This window comes from Sorex fumeus, unplaced genomic scaffold, assembly GCF_029834395.1.
Source record: "Sorex fumeus unplaced genomic scaffold, SorFum_2.1 ptg000095l, whole genome shotgun sequence".
Lineage (NCBI taxonomy): Eukaryota > Metazoa > Chordata > Mammalia > Eulipotyphla > Soricidae > Sorex > Sorex fumeus.
In genome coordinates this window covers 17,876,376-17,892,953 of record NW_026606152.1, presented here as the reverse complement: position 1 = coordinate 17,892,953, position 16,578 = coordinate 17,876,376, and the positions used below count along the sequence as shown (strand labels likewise).

Sequence of the window (16,578 nt, the reverse complement as noted above, 5' to 3'; positions counted from 1 at the left end):
ATTCAAGATTCTCTAATTTACTGCTGCAAAGATTCTCAATATAATCTCTGATGATCCTGTGGATCTCTGTAGTTTCTATTAGGATATGCCTCTTTGCATTTCTGATTCGATTTATTAGAATTCTTTCTCTTTGTTAATTTGAGAGGCTTCTCGTGGTTTATTGATCTTATTTATTTTCTCAAAGAACCAGCTTTTGCTCTTATTGGTCTTTTGGATTGTATTTTGGGATTCTAGCTCATTGATGTCTGGTACAAGTTTTATTATTTCCTTCTTCCATCCTAGTTTGGACTACTTTTGTTGGTCATTTTCCAAAATCTTGAGCTCTAATTTATTCATGTAGGCCCTTTCTTTCTTCCTGATGAATTCTGGCAGAGCTATACTCTTTCCTCTTAACACTGCTTTTGCTGTGTCCCACAACTTCTGGTAGTTCGTGTCCTCATTATCATTTGTTTCTGGAAACTTTTTATTTCCTCTTTGATTTCTTCTCTAAGCCAAAAGTTGTACATTACTTCCCTTAAAGAAAATATTTTCTTGCTGAGCTTTAGTCTGTTTGATCTATTGAGAAGTGAAAAAGTAGTGTTGAAATCTCCAACTAGTATTGTGTTGCTCTCAATGTTTTTCTTTAAGTCTATTAGAAGTTATTTTTAAGTATTTTCCTGGTCTGTCATTAGGAGCATCTACAGTGAGGAGGGTGAGTTCTTTCTGATGTACAGATCCCATGATCATGAAGAAATGACCTTCACTGTCTCTTATAACCTATAGCCTGAAGTCCATGTGGTCTGGTACTAGTATGGCCACTCCAGCTTTGTGGAGGTGTTCTTTTCTTTCTTGAAGAATTGTTTTCCAGCGTTTATCTTTGAGCCCATGGTTACTTTGATTGTTCAGAAGTGTTTCTTCAGGCAGCAGAAAGTTGGGTTCAGTTTTCTAATTCATCTTCCCATTCTGTGCCTCTGAATTGACACATTTAGTCCATTGACATTGAGGAGATTGTTGTGATGGGGATTTGTGGTATCTTTATGTAGAATTTTTGTACTTGTGGGGATTGTCTTAGCTTAAAGTCGCCCTGTTAATTCTTCTTGCAACAAAAATATGGAACACTTTACAAGTTTGCATGTCATCTCTGTGCAAGGACCATGCTAATCTATGTATCATTTCAATTTTAGTATATATGTTACAAAACATACTAGGAGTTGATTTTTCCATATTTTTCTCTTCTGATTACTTTGAGTGCTGTCCTTACTCACTCCTATGGCAGACAGTGATTCCTAATCAAGGAATGTATTTCAAAGCAGCTTAAATAGATAGATTTAGAACTTTAATGTCCCAGCAAGAAAAATATGGTTTTTACCATATTATCTTTTACCATACCCAAGACATCAGTTTTACAAAATAATTCTTTTGGAAGATGGTATATGAGTCTCGTTTAATTCCCTTCCCTGAAACCTTCATTAAGACCAATAAACTAGAGCCTTTTGCTGTTCTCACCTCAGTCCCGTGTACATCTCCATGAAAAGGTGGATGGTGTTGTCTGCAATTTGACCACCTTGAATGTAAGTAGGATTTTTCTCCTGAAGGAAGAGGTGAGGAGAATATTGATGATTTCATTCCACCTTATTACAAGTACAACTTGAATGGAAGGTGAGACTCATGAGGCTCCTGTAAAGGACAGAAAAAGGGGTCTCAGTGAAGTTTAATGGCCAACACACTTTAACAACACAGACGACTCAATGTAGCCTGTGTGCATCTTTGTGTATAGTGAGTTTCATATCTACTGAGAGTGATTCTCAGTCATGACACAAAGGCAAAACAGACCTGTATTTAAAAATCTAGTTCTCTGTGCAGAGCTGGGTCTCTGAGGTGATTGAACAAGTGTATAGTAATTTATTACTAAGCACATAAGTACTTTTCGATCTAAAATTAATTCCAAATATGTCTAAAATGACAGTCGACTGACCTGGCAGCTGGCTTTCCCCACCGGGGCCCCTTGGACGGGGAGGGGTGAGTTTCCCACACTGCCCTGAGTAGAGCCCCGGCAGTTGAAGACCTCTGCAACCAGCCATAGGTACGCTTAAGACCACTCTCCCCAAGCTTGAAGGAGCCTCATGCATGAAGGAACTGGAAGCAGAACCTGTGTAAACACACAAAAAATAAAAGGCTGGCGGTCAGGCCGTTTCCCCACTCCACGGAGGTCGATGGCGATGGTCAGGAGATGGAAGGAAACGGGGGTCAGGCTGGTTGGTTGTGGAGCAGCAGGTTATTACATGGAAGAGATTTATGTCATGGAGGCCTCAGGAATCCTCAAGCACATGAGCACACTGAGAGCCCTGAAGATCCCCTTATATAGATCATAGAACCTCTAAAAGGCGCATTACAGTGATGTCAACAAAAGGAATTACAGAAAGAACCTTGAGGCAGCAAACCATACATTGTTTCTTTACATCCACATTGATTCCTTTTAATCAGCAGGCCAGTAATACTGGCCTCCAGAAAGAAGATACAAAGCCAAACTGAAACCTTCCACAAGCACTTTCACAAGCTGCAAGCACCTTGATTTGCATCCCAAAGACCAGCCTGGCTAGAGCTGGGAATCTATATCCCAAAGATCAGTCCTGGCTAGCACCTGAGATCTGCAGATCTAAGACCAGCTAGGTTTCTGAGAGAAAAGGAAAACTGTCTCAATATACTGAAATCATTTACTGAAGGCAGTTTGAAGGGGAGAAAGCAGTCTCATCCAAGCTAGTCAGGACACACAGGAAAAGAGCTTCTAGGAGGTGTTTCTCCTCTCCTTGTCCAACCAACATATAAGCATATATAATATTAATCATTTTGTATGGACACAGTAAGAAATACTTTGAGCTTGTAGAATTGCTCTCCTAGGGCCATCTCGATCTCAGACTGCAGTGCTCAGGCAAGATATCTTTCCTATTCCTAGCAGCAGGGCCCTAGTCTCATCGTTACTTTTGGATCATGACATCATTTGCCTATGATCAACCTCTTAACTTATAGTTAAGAATTGTGGCACCTTGGCCAGGCCCATCGCGATGACAGTGTGGCACATAACTTACCGGCTTGCCCTGGTTCCATCCAGTCCCACGTCGGGACCCTGCCCTTGGGGTGCTAGGAAGTGAGGGCAACTGAGGCTTAAGTTGAGAAGCAGATGCCCAGGAGTGAATAATATTCAAAGCCAATCAATTCCTAAGTTACAAAGCATATGAATTAATTGTCTTCCTGTATCTATACAAAAGGACCTTGCATTAAGGTAAACTGCTCAAAAGACATAAGGAGAGGAGGAAGGCAATATTAACTTACAGTACAGCTTCAGTGTATAAGAGGGATGAGACCTTACAAATTGGTTGGGGAAGAGAGCATAGAAGTGGTTACAGACAGACAAAGTAATAGGAGTGACTCGGGAGCACTGTTATGGGTGCAATTTGATAAACCTAAGCTCTGTGTACTCCAACAGATCCCAGGTGTGCGGGACCGGGGGATGAGATCTCCAAGGCTGCTCAGATCAAGACTGGGCCCCCTCCATCCAGATCCCCCATCTTCTTAAGTGTTACAACCATGAACTGCCCCTGGAGCCATGTAATTCCATCAATGGCCAAGATCCAGAGACTGGATATTGTTGATAAGATAACAACTCTTATTGTTCAGTTCTCACTCTCACAGAACCTGGTAGGCTTCTGCAAGTATCTTGCCCGCAAGGCAGAGTCTGTGTTTCTGGTCACTGTTTCTTTTGAAATACAGAAGCTACTTAATTTAAGATAGTCCCCTTTGTTTATCTCTGTTTCCAGTTGCTTGGCAAGTGGCGTGTTATCTTAGAAGATACCATTAGCTTCAATGTTGTGGAGGGATTTGCCAACCTTGTCTTCAATGTAACTGAGGGATTCTGGTTGATTTTGAGGTCTTTGACGCATTTTTATCTGACTTTTATGCATGGTGTTAGGTAGAGGTCTGAGCCATTTTCTTTTTGCATGTAGCTGTCCAGTTTTTTTTGCACCGTTTGTTTAAGAGGACTCTCTTGCTCCACTTCACATTTCTTGCTCCCTTATCAAAGATTAGATGATGTATATTTGAGGGTGTGTGTCAGTATATTCAATCCTTTTCCAATGGTCTGCGGCTCTGCATTTGTTCCAGTACATGCTGTTCTCATTATTATCACTTCATAGTAGAGTTTGATGTTGGGGAAGGTGATGCCTCCATCGTCTTTTTCCCAAGAATTGCTTTAGCTATTAGTTGGCATTTGCTGTTCCGTATGAATTTCAGGAGTGCTTGATCAATTTCTTTGAAGAATGTCATGGGTATCTTTATAGGGTAAAAGGTAAAGGTAAAGGCCCTCCCGTTGATCGTCGATTTGCTCGAGCGGGCCCAGTAACGTCTCCATTGGAGACTTTGTTGTTACTGTGTCTGGCATATCGAATACTCTCGGTAGCTTGCCGGGCTCTCCGAGAGGGGCGGAGGAATCGAACTCGGGTCGGCCATGTTGGCCGCGTGTAAGGCGAACGCCCTACCCGCTGTGCTATCGCGGAGCGATCTTTATAGGGATCACATTGAATTTGTACAATGCTTTCGGGAGTATTGCCATTTTGACAATGTTAATTCTCCCATTCCATAAGCAGTATATATGTTTCCGTTTCCTCGTGTCCTTTGTTATTTCCTGTTGTGTAGGTCCTTTACCTCCTTAGTTAAGCAGATTCCAAGGTTCTTGATTTTCATGAGGCATGATTGTGAATGGACTTGCTTTTTCATGTCACTTTCTTCTCTCTCATAATTTGCGTATAATAAAGCCATAGACTTTTGGGTATTGGTTTTATAACCTGCAATTTTACTATGAAAGTCTATTGTTTCTAGAAGCTTTTTTGGTAGATGTTTTAGTATTCTTTAAATAGAGTATGACATCTGCTGTGAATAGTGAGAGCTTATTTCTACCTTTCATACATAAGAAACCCTTAATATCTTTTTCTTACCTTATTTCTATTGCAAGTACTTCCAGTACCACCTTGAACAGAAGTGCCAAAATGAACTTTTACGTAGCACTTTCTGTCTGTAAATTTCTATGCTAAGAACAGTGGAATATACAGTGATATCTTAGTAATTTACAAGTAAATTATGAAGACAGATACTATAAAAGAATTTCTTTGTATAAATTTCCAAAATGTGTAGCTTTTATTAAATATATTAAGAATAAATCATAGATCTTGATTATACCCTGAAGATTACTTCATTGTTAGAAATTACCCTTCTAAAATGCAATAAAGTGACACATTTTAAAAATGTTGATGATTCGCTCATTAATTCAAAGAATCTGTGTTAGTCTGGTGGTGCAATGCCTCCAGGAAATCAACCTGTACCCTCAGGTGAGTGCATCAACCGTCTAATGGTGTCTTCATGCTTCCTGATAACCTCAAATTGCCACTGTGCCTCGGGCTGGATCCCAACACCTCAGGACTAAGTTTCCCGAGAAATTAAACTCCCAAAAGATATGTGGGAGCCATGTTCACAGACCACCCCTGGCTCAGCTATACAAGCTAATGGATTGGTCTTGTTTCAGACACCCATAAACAAATCTTGAAAGAGATCAAAAGCCTCAGTTAACTTTGGACCTGCAAAAGGCTGAACACACTAGGGTAAATCAGAGGGAGGCAGGTTAGTTGGGTGCCCATACAACCAGAACCCAGTGCAGCCACTTGCTCCCACAATCCAAAATCGCCACCATGCCCTCGTCTGGTTTCCACCATCTCAGGTGGCTCTCACTGAAATATAACGGCTGAAAATTCGGATATGCGGGTTTTGTGACTGATATCTCCAGGTTTTCTCTGGGTCACGATGGGCATCCACCCCCACTGCCCTGTACTTATGGAAGCCTCAGCAATCATTTCCATACCTCAAAGCTACTCCAGCCTTAGCTTCCTGATAAAAATACTAAATTTCTTGAACAAACATGATGACCTCTTAGTACCTGTACGAGACCCATGATGCACAAAATAAAAAGGAGACAGAGAGAAAGAATTAAAGATCCTGCCATAGAGACAGGCTGGGGGTAGGGGTAGGGTGTTGGGGGATGGTTTTAGGGAACCAAGAACATTGGTGGTGGGAAATATACACTAGTGGACGGATGGATGTTCGATCCTTGTATGACTGGAAGCAAATTATGAATAGCTTTGCAATGGTCTATCTCACAGATATTCAATAAAATATTAAAAATATATATAATTAATTTGTACCTCAGACTACTGATAGAAGTGTAAAACCCAGCATATCTATTTTTGTGTTCTCTGTTGGAAAATAATGTTACTCACCCGTGTGCCTGTAGCTTGAAGAATACTAACCCCAAAGATACATCAATGACTGTCTTTGGCATGAATATTGTAATTGCAGCTATGTTATGTTTTAGAATCAGTTCATGGACAAGAAATCAAGAGGAGCAAGTGGCAAAGAGCATCAGTGTTGAATGGATACATAATGTTTGAGGAGCTTGCAAGGGAGACTAAAGATTTGGCATGAGAAGAGGGAAGACACAGAAGAGTGAAGTACTAATAAGTATCATGAGAAAAATGCAAGGGAGGACATTTCCTAGCAAGTGGCACACCCTGTTGAGCTTTTGGTGAGGATAAGTATTAGAAAGTATCTTTCCCATTTAGTGGTAAAAAGGTAATTTTGATGGGTGCATTTAAAAATTACTTTAAAAATTAGAATCACCAAGATATACACAGTTACAAAGTTGCTCATAATTGAGTTTCAGTCATATAATGTTCTAGCACCCTTCCAGTATAATGGTGGCATTTTTGAAGGAATATCCCTGGTGGGAAGACTAGGGCATCTGAATCTTAACACATTTCACCAAATATATGATCTCTTCTCACATGATATACCCTTTCCCCCTGCTTCTTTGATTTATGTTTTCATGCAATATTTCCTTGTGAACCTCACTCAAGTGAGGGTCCCTATTTAAGACAAGTACATGTTTCTGGGGCATTGCATATTTTTTGGTTGCTGGGAGAGTCTCTAAAGCAATGCTCAGGAGGTGTGGGGGACCCACAGGCAATTCTCAGTAAACGTAGCCATGGTGCTTGGGGTCCTCCGATACTATACAGCCTTTCATACTCTGGCAATCAGGTGGTGCTGGGAGTCAAATTGAGTGCATGTAAGAAAATACCATAAAGCACTACACTATCTCCTGCGGCCCTGGGTATTAGATTGATGTCAGCATTCGAGGTCCTCCCATTTGTCAGAAAGCAGAAACTTGTGCAAGAGAAAGTGGAAGAGACCTTAGGGTTTAGCTTCGTTGACTGAGTAGATGGTGGTAGCATTAAGATTAGAACATAAAGTAAAAATAAAACCAGAGAAAGATCTAACAATAGTAAAGAGGGCTTTAGTACTCAAAAAGTTTAGAAACAGGCAAATTAGAAAGTAATTTTAAAAAGTATCCAGGAGAGAATATAGTATTGTGAGTGAACCAATCTACTCTATGGATACATCTCATCCTTGAAATGGAAAAGGACAATATGTTACAGTTACAAATTTACAAATAAGATATATACCATCAATTTCTGCTGTGTTCCTATGCTTTACCAAGTATTATTCCAATTTTATATTTACTTTAATGATTAAAACAGTATTTGCCAACATTATACTTTTAATGAAATGTTTTATTAAAAATGTTTTTTAAAAATTATTAAAAATGTTTTATTAAAATGTTATTTAAAAAAGATACATATGGGCCAAAGAGTAGTGCATTATGTAGAGTGTGTTTACTTTGTATGCAGCTAATCTGAGTTCAATCCCCAGAACCCTGAGGCTGTCAGAAGGAATCTCTGGATAGAAAGTCAGAAGTGAGCCCGGAGCACATATGGGTGCGCTCCCTTCCCCACAAAAAAGGAAGAAAAGAAAAACATATAACTGATTCTTGAGTAGCATAGAGGTTAAGGGTGCTAATTCCTATATAATTTTTGAAAGCCCCAAATTTAATAGATAGTCTGCTGTTGACCAAGTAGATGGTTTTTTAATAATATTTACTCACATTGTCTGCAAGTAGTGCTATGTGTGGCCCGTAAATCTGTAAATTTTGATACATTTGAAAAAAATTATAATGGATTTTATAATGTACTTTATAATGAATTTGTATTTTATAGTAATAAGTGATAAATTGTATTTCTGTTTTTGTGGAGTATTTGGGCCATAGTATGTGGTGCTTGGGACTTCTGACTCTGTGCTCAAGGGTCATTCCTGGTGGTGCCAGCCATTAATTTCGGTTGACTGTGTGCATGGTAAGTGCTTTAACCCCTCTACTAAGTCTTGGAGCCAATCAAATCAATTATCTGCATATATTTTATACATGCATGGAATACTTTTTCTTAGATTTTTTGATATTTCTAGGATATATTGATCATCTTTAATTATTTCACATCAATACCAATGTCCAAATATTTTCAAAATATAATTATTGACAAAAAATCATATAGAAGTCCAAATTTGTATTGTTCATGGAATAACTATATTAAAAAGAAAAAAGAACCACAATAAACATCCAAGTAAAATGAAGGTACATTTCTTTGGAGTCTTTCAATTATGTATTTATATTAGTATATATACAAATATAATCTTTAAAAAATAAATTTCAGTTATTATAACATTTTATTGAGTTTTTTATAATTGTAATGTTTTACTGCTAAGATGATATTGTTGTGAACATTTATATCTATTTGTCAACTTTTCTGATTGTTTACTTACGATCTGATATTAAAAAGCTAACTTACTAGGGCTTGAGCGATAGCACAGCTGGTAGGACGTTTACCTTGCAATTGGCCGAGCTGGGTTCAATTCCCAGCATACCATATGTTCGTCTGAGCAACACAAGGGGCAATTCCTGAGTGCAGAGCCAGGAGTAACCCCTGTGCATCGCCAGGTGTGAACCAAAAAGAAAAAAAAAAAGCTTACTTACTTATGACTGTGTATGTAGCTCAGGGCTAAAGCACTTGGCTTGCAAGTATGAAATTTTGGGTTCTATTCCTCGCACAATAGAAATAAAACCAAAATATCTAACTGTGGTTGAAAATATATCTCAGTGGTAAAATATTTGCCTCACATTTGTGAGGTTATTGTTTGATCCCTGAATTTCCATATACGCACACAAAAGCTAATTTACTTAAAGAATATTAAACTGGTTAAAACTAAGTATATATTGCCATACTATTATACAGATTTAATTCTCAATAAAATAACTTGAAAAGGTCTATTTTTATCATCTTTACTAGGAAAAGATGTGACCTGATTTTTAAATGTTTGTAATTTGGGGACACATTTTAATTTGTCATTTTAATTTGTGCTCTTTGTCTATAAGTGAGCTTGAAAATTGCTCTTGTGTTTACGAGGAATTTACACTTCTTTCGATATAGATTATATGATCATAATTTATGCTTATTTTTTCTATACAAGTTTAATAGCTAAATACTGATTTATTTCACAGCACTAATTTATTAAAAACATTCATCTTTTGCCTATCATACTAATTGACATTAGTTGTATGTTTTGCTTGTTTTTTGATTACTTAATTTACTTTTTATCTTTTCTTTCAGATTTTAAGATTTTCACAGAAATGAGCATATGTTTTTCTTTACCTTCTACAGTTTTAAACTGAGAACAACTGTTTGTTTTGTAAAATAAGATACCTGTGCATTTACAATTACTTCTCATTATTTTTACATTTTAACATATCTCAATTCATCTACAACTTATCATATTAAGTGTTGTCATATTGAAAGAAACCACCATTTTTTTCAATCATAGCACTGTAGCACTATCCTCCTGTGGTTCATCCATTTGTTCGAGCGGGCACCAGTAACATCTTACAACACATTGTGAGACTTGTTGTTACTGGTTTTGGTCTATCGAATACGTCATGGATAGCTTGCCAGGTTTTTGCTATGAGGGCGAGATATTCTGGGTAGCTTGCCCAGCACAGGAATCAGAATCAGGGTTGGCCTTCTGCAAGGCAAATGCCGTACCCTCTGTGCTGTAAACGTTATATAAAATATACTAGTAATACCGAATGTTGTTTCTTTAACAGTGCAATAAAATGATTATTTAGTAATTTTCTTGATTTATTAATGAAATATGTAAGCTCTTGTGTATAATGGGAGTAGTTTTCTAACACAATAGTCTGAGGAAGTTGAAACTGTTATAACTGTCTTGCAGGATGTCATCTCCCTAGCCTGCTCCATTCTACCCCTCTCTCTATCCAATCCGGTCTTCTTCCTGGGAATCTGACCTCCTGATTGGCTAGGCTCTACCTGTAACTGCCTATTTTATGACATCATTCTCCCACCAAACCAACCACCAATTTGTCGAATGTTGGGGTTCCCATGCGGTTGTTTGTAAATAAATTTGAATCATCCTGGAAAGTGACCAGTGACAAATGACCAATCAACATTGACCAGTCATCTGTACTGGACACTTGTGGTCTTTAGCCGCTTCAGTTTTCAGACGTACTCTCGTACCGTCTCCTCTTCTCGTCTACCTTTCATCGGTATTTCCTGTTCTCTGACCATGTCAGGTAAGGAATAGTACTTTTCAAAGCTTTTCATTAGATTTATCATCCCTAAACTTAAAAGAAGTCTAGTGAAACCAGCACGTAGTAATGAAAGAAAGTGTTCAAGTAGAATTTTAAAGGGCTGGAGAGATAGCACACCGGTAGGGCGTTCGCCTTACAAGCGCCAACAGGGCGGACCCGAGTTCGATTCCTCCGCCCCTCTCAGAGAGCCCAGCAAGCTACTGAAGCATATTCCATATGCCAAACACAGTAACAATAAAGTCTCCAATGGAGATGTTACTGGGCCTGCTTGAGAAAATCGACGATCAACGGGAGGGCCTTTCCCTTACTTTACCTTACCATTTTAGCTTGACTTTGATATTTTCTGTGTGATTTTAGACATTGGCTTTCTTTCTCTCACATACAAACTGTTTTTCCTCATTGATTACTTTATATTTTAGACGTATTTACGAGCTCAAATACAAACATATATATATGTATATATATATATATATATATATATATATGTTGATTCTCTGTGTTTCTTTTTCCTTTTAATCGTGTATTTTATAAAATATCCTTTGACAAAAGTAAATCAGAGACAGTATTTTTACAGAAACAGAAAATGTAGATGCTGTGGAAACCTGTTAATATATACCCGCATGTTTTCTCTGTAATGGTCTCTCCTCTTGTATTTATACTTCAGTATTTTAAATATAGTGCTATTACACAGTAATAATCATTTATCTTTGAGTTTTCTATTTAAACCAGGTAATAAGAAAATTTGGGGCATGGGGAAGGTGTGGAGTGCTGAGCGGTAGGCAGGCAAGCCCTCAAAGGTAAGAAAGTTTGGGATCACTTTCATCAAACATTGACCAATCGAAACCAAGACGATATGAGGGAGAATAAAATAGGAAAGAAATAATGAAAGAAAATGGACGGCAATTATCCAGGAAGGGGAAACCGTCAGGATTGAATATTGAAGAAAACCGAGGATTTAAAATCAAAAAAGAAAGAATATATGTTAAATATGTTGAGGTAAATACACTGAGAGCAAGTCAAAGCAATTTACTTCAATAAATGCCAGGACTAGAAAGTATACAATTCCTTGAGTAGGGTACCAGTAGGAAAACCAGTATATCAGAAAGGCATCCTTGGTGACTTTTTTCCTTATTATCTCTTTGAACACAGTACTTGGTACTTGACAATTTGGAATATAAACATGCATCAGAAATGATGAATCCCATAAATAGCTAATAGTGGTTATCTAGGTGGGTGGAAGAAATAGAATCTTCAATGTTTTATGACGTTCTGGTCTTTAAGTACATGTACGCGTTGCCTGTTGAAATTTAAAAAATGTATTTACTAATTTGATTCAGGAGATTTGATTCATTTGTGTGGTAAGTAGGTTCCAGGTTAAAGCTGCTTGTCATTTTTACAAATAATATTTCATATGATTTTTTCTTCCTAACATGAGAGTAGTTTGATAATAGTCAACTTCTATTTTTAGATCCTAAGAGGAAATAGGAAAATCAAGTCTCACATGTCGAATTACACATTTTTGTCATATTTCTTAATTTTGATTGTTCCTACATTAAAAATATTTAATGGGATTTTGGTGCTCATTTATTAAACATTGAGCAGAACGTTTTCCAGGTTAATAAAGATAATTCTACACTAGGTTTTGAAAGAAATTTGCAATATTTTGTGATCATTTTTATATGGTCTTTTCTGTTTGTGTGATAAACTGAAATCATATGCTAGGTTTAACATGTGTTGTTTGCTGTTTAATATTCAGAGGTATTGATGAAAATAATTTTTTGTAATTACGAAGTTTCTCTATTTTACTCATTTGAAACATTTCTTACCTATGAAATACAATCAAGTTTATTGCTATTTTCATTTTTTATGTAGTTACTGGTAAATCGTTTCTGTTTAATGGACTGGTAAAGTGTGCTATCAAAAATCACCTTCTATTCCATTTCTTGGCTAGCAGTTTTTTCTAAAACAGAATACTCTTTTCATATAGTATATGTGTAACAATTTTTTTAACTTTTTTTTTTATTAGTGAAACACCATGAGGTACAGTTGTAGATTTACTATTTTTTGTGCTTGGGTTTCGATTATACAATGATCAGATACTCATCCCTCCACCAGTGCCCATTTTCCACCACCATGGATAATATCCCCCCCACACCCATTCCCCCATTTCCACCTGCTTCTATGACAAGGCAATCCCCGGTGTTCTCTCTCTCATTTTGGGTGTTGTGTTCTGCAAAAGAGGCATTGAGTGGCAAACATGTTCAGTCCATACTCTACTTTCGACATGCATCTCCCCTCCTGGAAGGATCCTCTTAACACCCTTTATTTGGTGCTCCCTTCTCTATCTGAACTGCTCTTTCCCCTAGAATACCCGGCTGGCCTCTAAGTTATGGAGTAATCCTCCTGGTGCTGATCTCAGCTATTCTTGGGTATTAATCTCATAATTTGCTACTTTATATCCCCCAGATGAATGCAATCTTTCTATGTATATCCCTCTCTTTCTGACTCATTTCGCTTAGCATGGTACTTTCCATGTTGTACCACTTGTATGTAAATTTCATGACTTCATCTTTTCTAAGAGCTACATAGTACTCCATTGTGTAGATGTACCAAAGTTTCTTTAACCAGTCATCTGTTCTTGGGCATTCAGGTTTCTTCCAGCTTCTGGTTATTGTAAAGAGTGCTGCAATGAACAAACAAGTGCAGATGTCACTTCGACTATACATTTTTGCCTCTCTGGGATATATTCCCAGGAGTGGTATTGCTGGATCAAATGGGAGGTCAATTTCTAATTTTTTGAGAATCGTCCATACTGTTTTCCAGAAGGGCTGAACCAGTGGACATTCCCACCAACAGTGAAGGAGTGTCCCTTTCTCGCCACATCCATGCCAGCATCGGTTGCTTTTGTTCTTTTGAATATGGGCCATTCTCTGAGGTGTGAGATGGTATCTCATTGTGGTTTTGATCTGAATCTCCCTGATGATTAATGATGTAGAGCATTTTCTCATGTGCTTTTTTGCCATTCGGATTTCTTCTTTGAGAAAGTTTCTGTTCATTTCATTGCCCCATTTTTGGATGGGGTTGGATGTTTTCTTCTTGTGGAGTTTTACCAGTATTTTGTATATCCTGGATATCAACCCCTTGTCAGATGTGTGATGGGCGAATATCCTTTCCCATTCTATAGACTGTTTTTGTATTTTGGTCACTGATTCTTTGGAGGTGCAGAAGCTTCTTGGTTTAAGATAGTCCCATTTATCTATCTCTGTTTTCACTTGCTCGGCCAGTGGCATGGCATCTTTGAAAATACCATTAGCTTCAATGTCATGGAGGGTTTTGCCAACTTTGTCTTCAATATACCTTATGGTTTCTGGTCTGATGTTGAGGTCTTCAATCCATTTTGATCTTACTTTTGTACATGGTGTTAGGGAGAGTTCTGAGCCCATTTTTTTGCATGTAGCCGTCCAATGATGCCAGCACAATGTGTTAAAGAGGCTTTCCTTACTCCACTTCACATTACTTGCAACTTTAGCAAAGATTAGGTGATCATATGATTGAGGGGAGATGTCAGTTTATTCAACCTTGTTCCATTGGTCTGCAGTTCTGCCTTTGTTCCAGTACCATGCTGTTTTAATTATTACCGCTTTGTAATACAGTTTGAAGTACGGGAGGTTGATTCTCCCCATTTTCTTTTTCCCAAGAATTGCTTTAGATTTTCGTGGGGGCTTATTGTTCCATATAAAATTAAGGAGTGTTTACTCTATTTCTTTGAAGACTGTCATGGATATGCTTATAGGGATTTCATTGAATTTATACATTGCTTTCGGTAATATTGCCATTTTGACAAAGTTAAGTCTCCCGACCCATGAGCAGGGGATATCTTTCCATTTCCTCATGTCCTCTTTTTTTCCTGAAGTAGCGTTTTGTAGTTTTCTTTGTACAGGTCCTTTACTTCCTTAGTTAAGCTTATTCCTAGGTATTTGATTTTCTGGGGCACAATTGTGAACGGGATTGTTTTTTCATGTTGCTTTCTTCTCTCTCGCTGTTTGCGTATAGGAAAGCCATGGACTTTTGGGTATTTATTTTATAGCCTGCAACTTTACTATATGAGTCTATTGTTTCTAGGAGTTTTTTGGTGGAGGTTATTGGGTTCTCTATGTACAGTATCATATCATCTGCGAATAGTGAGAGCTTGATTTCTTCCTATCCTACCTGAATGCCGTTAATATCTTTTTCTTGCCTAATCGCTATTGCAAGTACTTCTAGTACTATATTGAACAGCAGTGAAGATAGTGGGCATCCTTGTCTCATCCCTGATCTTAGAGGGAAGGCTCTCAGTTTTTCCCCATTGAGGATGATGCTTGCTGTAGGCTTGTGGTAGATGGCTTTAATTATGTTGAGGAAGGTACCCTCTATACCCATTTTGGCTAGGGTTTTCATCATAAAGAGGTGCTGGTTCTTGTCAAATGCTTTCTCTGCATCTATTGATATAATCATATGCTTTTTATCTTTTCTTTTGTTGATATGATGGATTATGTTGAATGATTTCCGAATGTTGAACCATCCTTGCATCCCTGGGATGAATCCTACTTGGTCATGGTGTATGATCTTTTTGATGAGTAGTTGGATTCTATTTGCTAGTAGTTTGTTGAGGATCTTTGCATCTGTGTTCATCAGGGATATCGGTCTGTAATTCTCTTTCTTTGTGGTATCTCTGTCTGCTTTTGTTTCAGTGTGATATTTGCTTCGCAGAAACTGTGTGGAACAATTTTTTATTAAACTTATTGGACTGTGTCATTTGGTTTTGTTTGAGACCACATACACAATTATTAATGGTTTACTCTTGGGTCTGCTCTCAATAACATACTGTACTATACAGCTTGCTACATAGCCCAGATTTCACTGATATCTCTATACTTATTTTTCAGTTCTGTTATACATATTTTTCATGATGTTTTCTTTATACTTCCACCTATGAAAACACATGAAGTGGAAAAATTAAATTTGTGTATGCATTATTATTCTTAGAGTTATTAGTTTATAAACAACTTAAGACACAATTTAAATAAAGTTTTCATTCCAAAAACATTTCTTGGGAAAAACTCAAGTAGTCATTTTTGAAGTGGATCAAAAATCAGGGTAACCTTCAATGCTTCAACAAGATTCAGTCATAAGTCAACCATACTACACATATTCATTGCACAAGTCCAATGGAAACATGATGATTGCAATGGTAATATTTGTAAAGACCCCAAATGCCTATATTAATGTAAGGTATCTTCCTAACCATTTCTGCATTGTATTGATCATGCAGAGTCCTGGAAAAAAGTCCACATGCTTTGGTTCCGTAACTTGAAAATTCATAAGGGACAGAGAGAGAGTACTGGAGGAGATAAGGCAATTGCCTTGTACACAGCCTATCTGGTTGGATCTCTGTCACTGCATACACTCTTCTGAATGTTACAAGGGGTCACTCAGAGTGCAGAGCCAGGAAGAGCCCAAGATCACTGTCAGTTATTGGTCCAAACTATACTCCTTACCGTGCCCAATAAAAATTATTGGAAAACATGAAGTCTCTTTGTCATTTATGGCCCTCAGGTTTCTTCCTGTCCAGAGAATGTTACCCATGCTCTTAGACTTCCTGGTTTGGAAAAGCTTCCCTTATAGGAAGTAACGTATGAATCAATAGGAGAGCAAGCTACAGGCATTGCTAGGGTAAGGAGAAACTATATGTAATCAAGAAATCCAGGTACAGACAAGATCACCTGGTGGCTCTACAGTTCTGTGTTCATTTGGGAGCACGATACCAAATACACAAAGTGCCAAAATGTTCCAGACTTTGAATCACTCCAAATTGTGGGAATTTTGGAAACTCAGTTGACTGTTGGTACTAGAAGCATCTCAATGGCTTAAATTTTAAGTTCATATTGTTCCTCTCAGCGTTGAAGGAGATTATTAGTCTCACAGATTTTTTTCATCACCCTCTTACTCCTTACAGAAAATTTTCAAAA

General features: G+C 37.7%; 1 pseudogene; it reads right to left on the bottom strand.

Moving 5' to 3' along the window:
* Positions 1-1,083: 1,083 nt before the first annotated feature.
* LOC130041020 (uncharacterized) lies at positions 1,084-1,182 on the bottom strand (annotated as a pseudogene).
* Between the last annotated feature and the right edge of the window lie 15,396 nt (positions 1,183-16,578).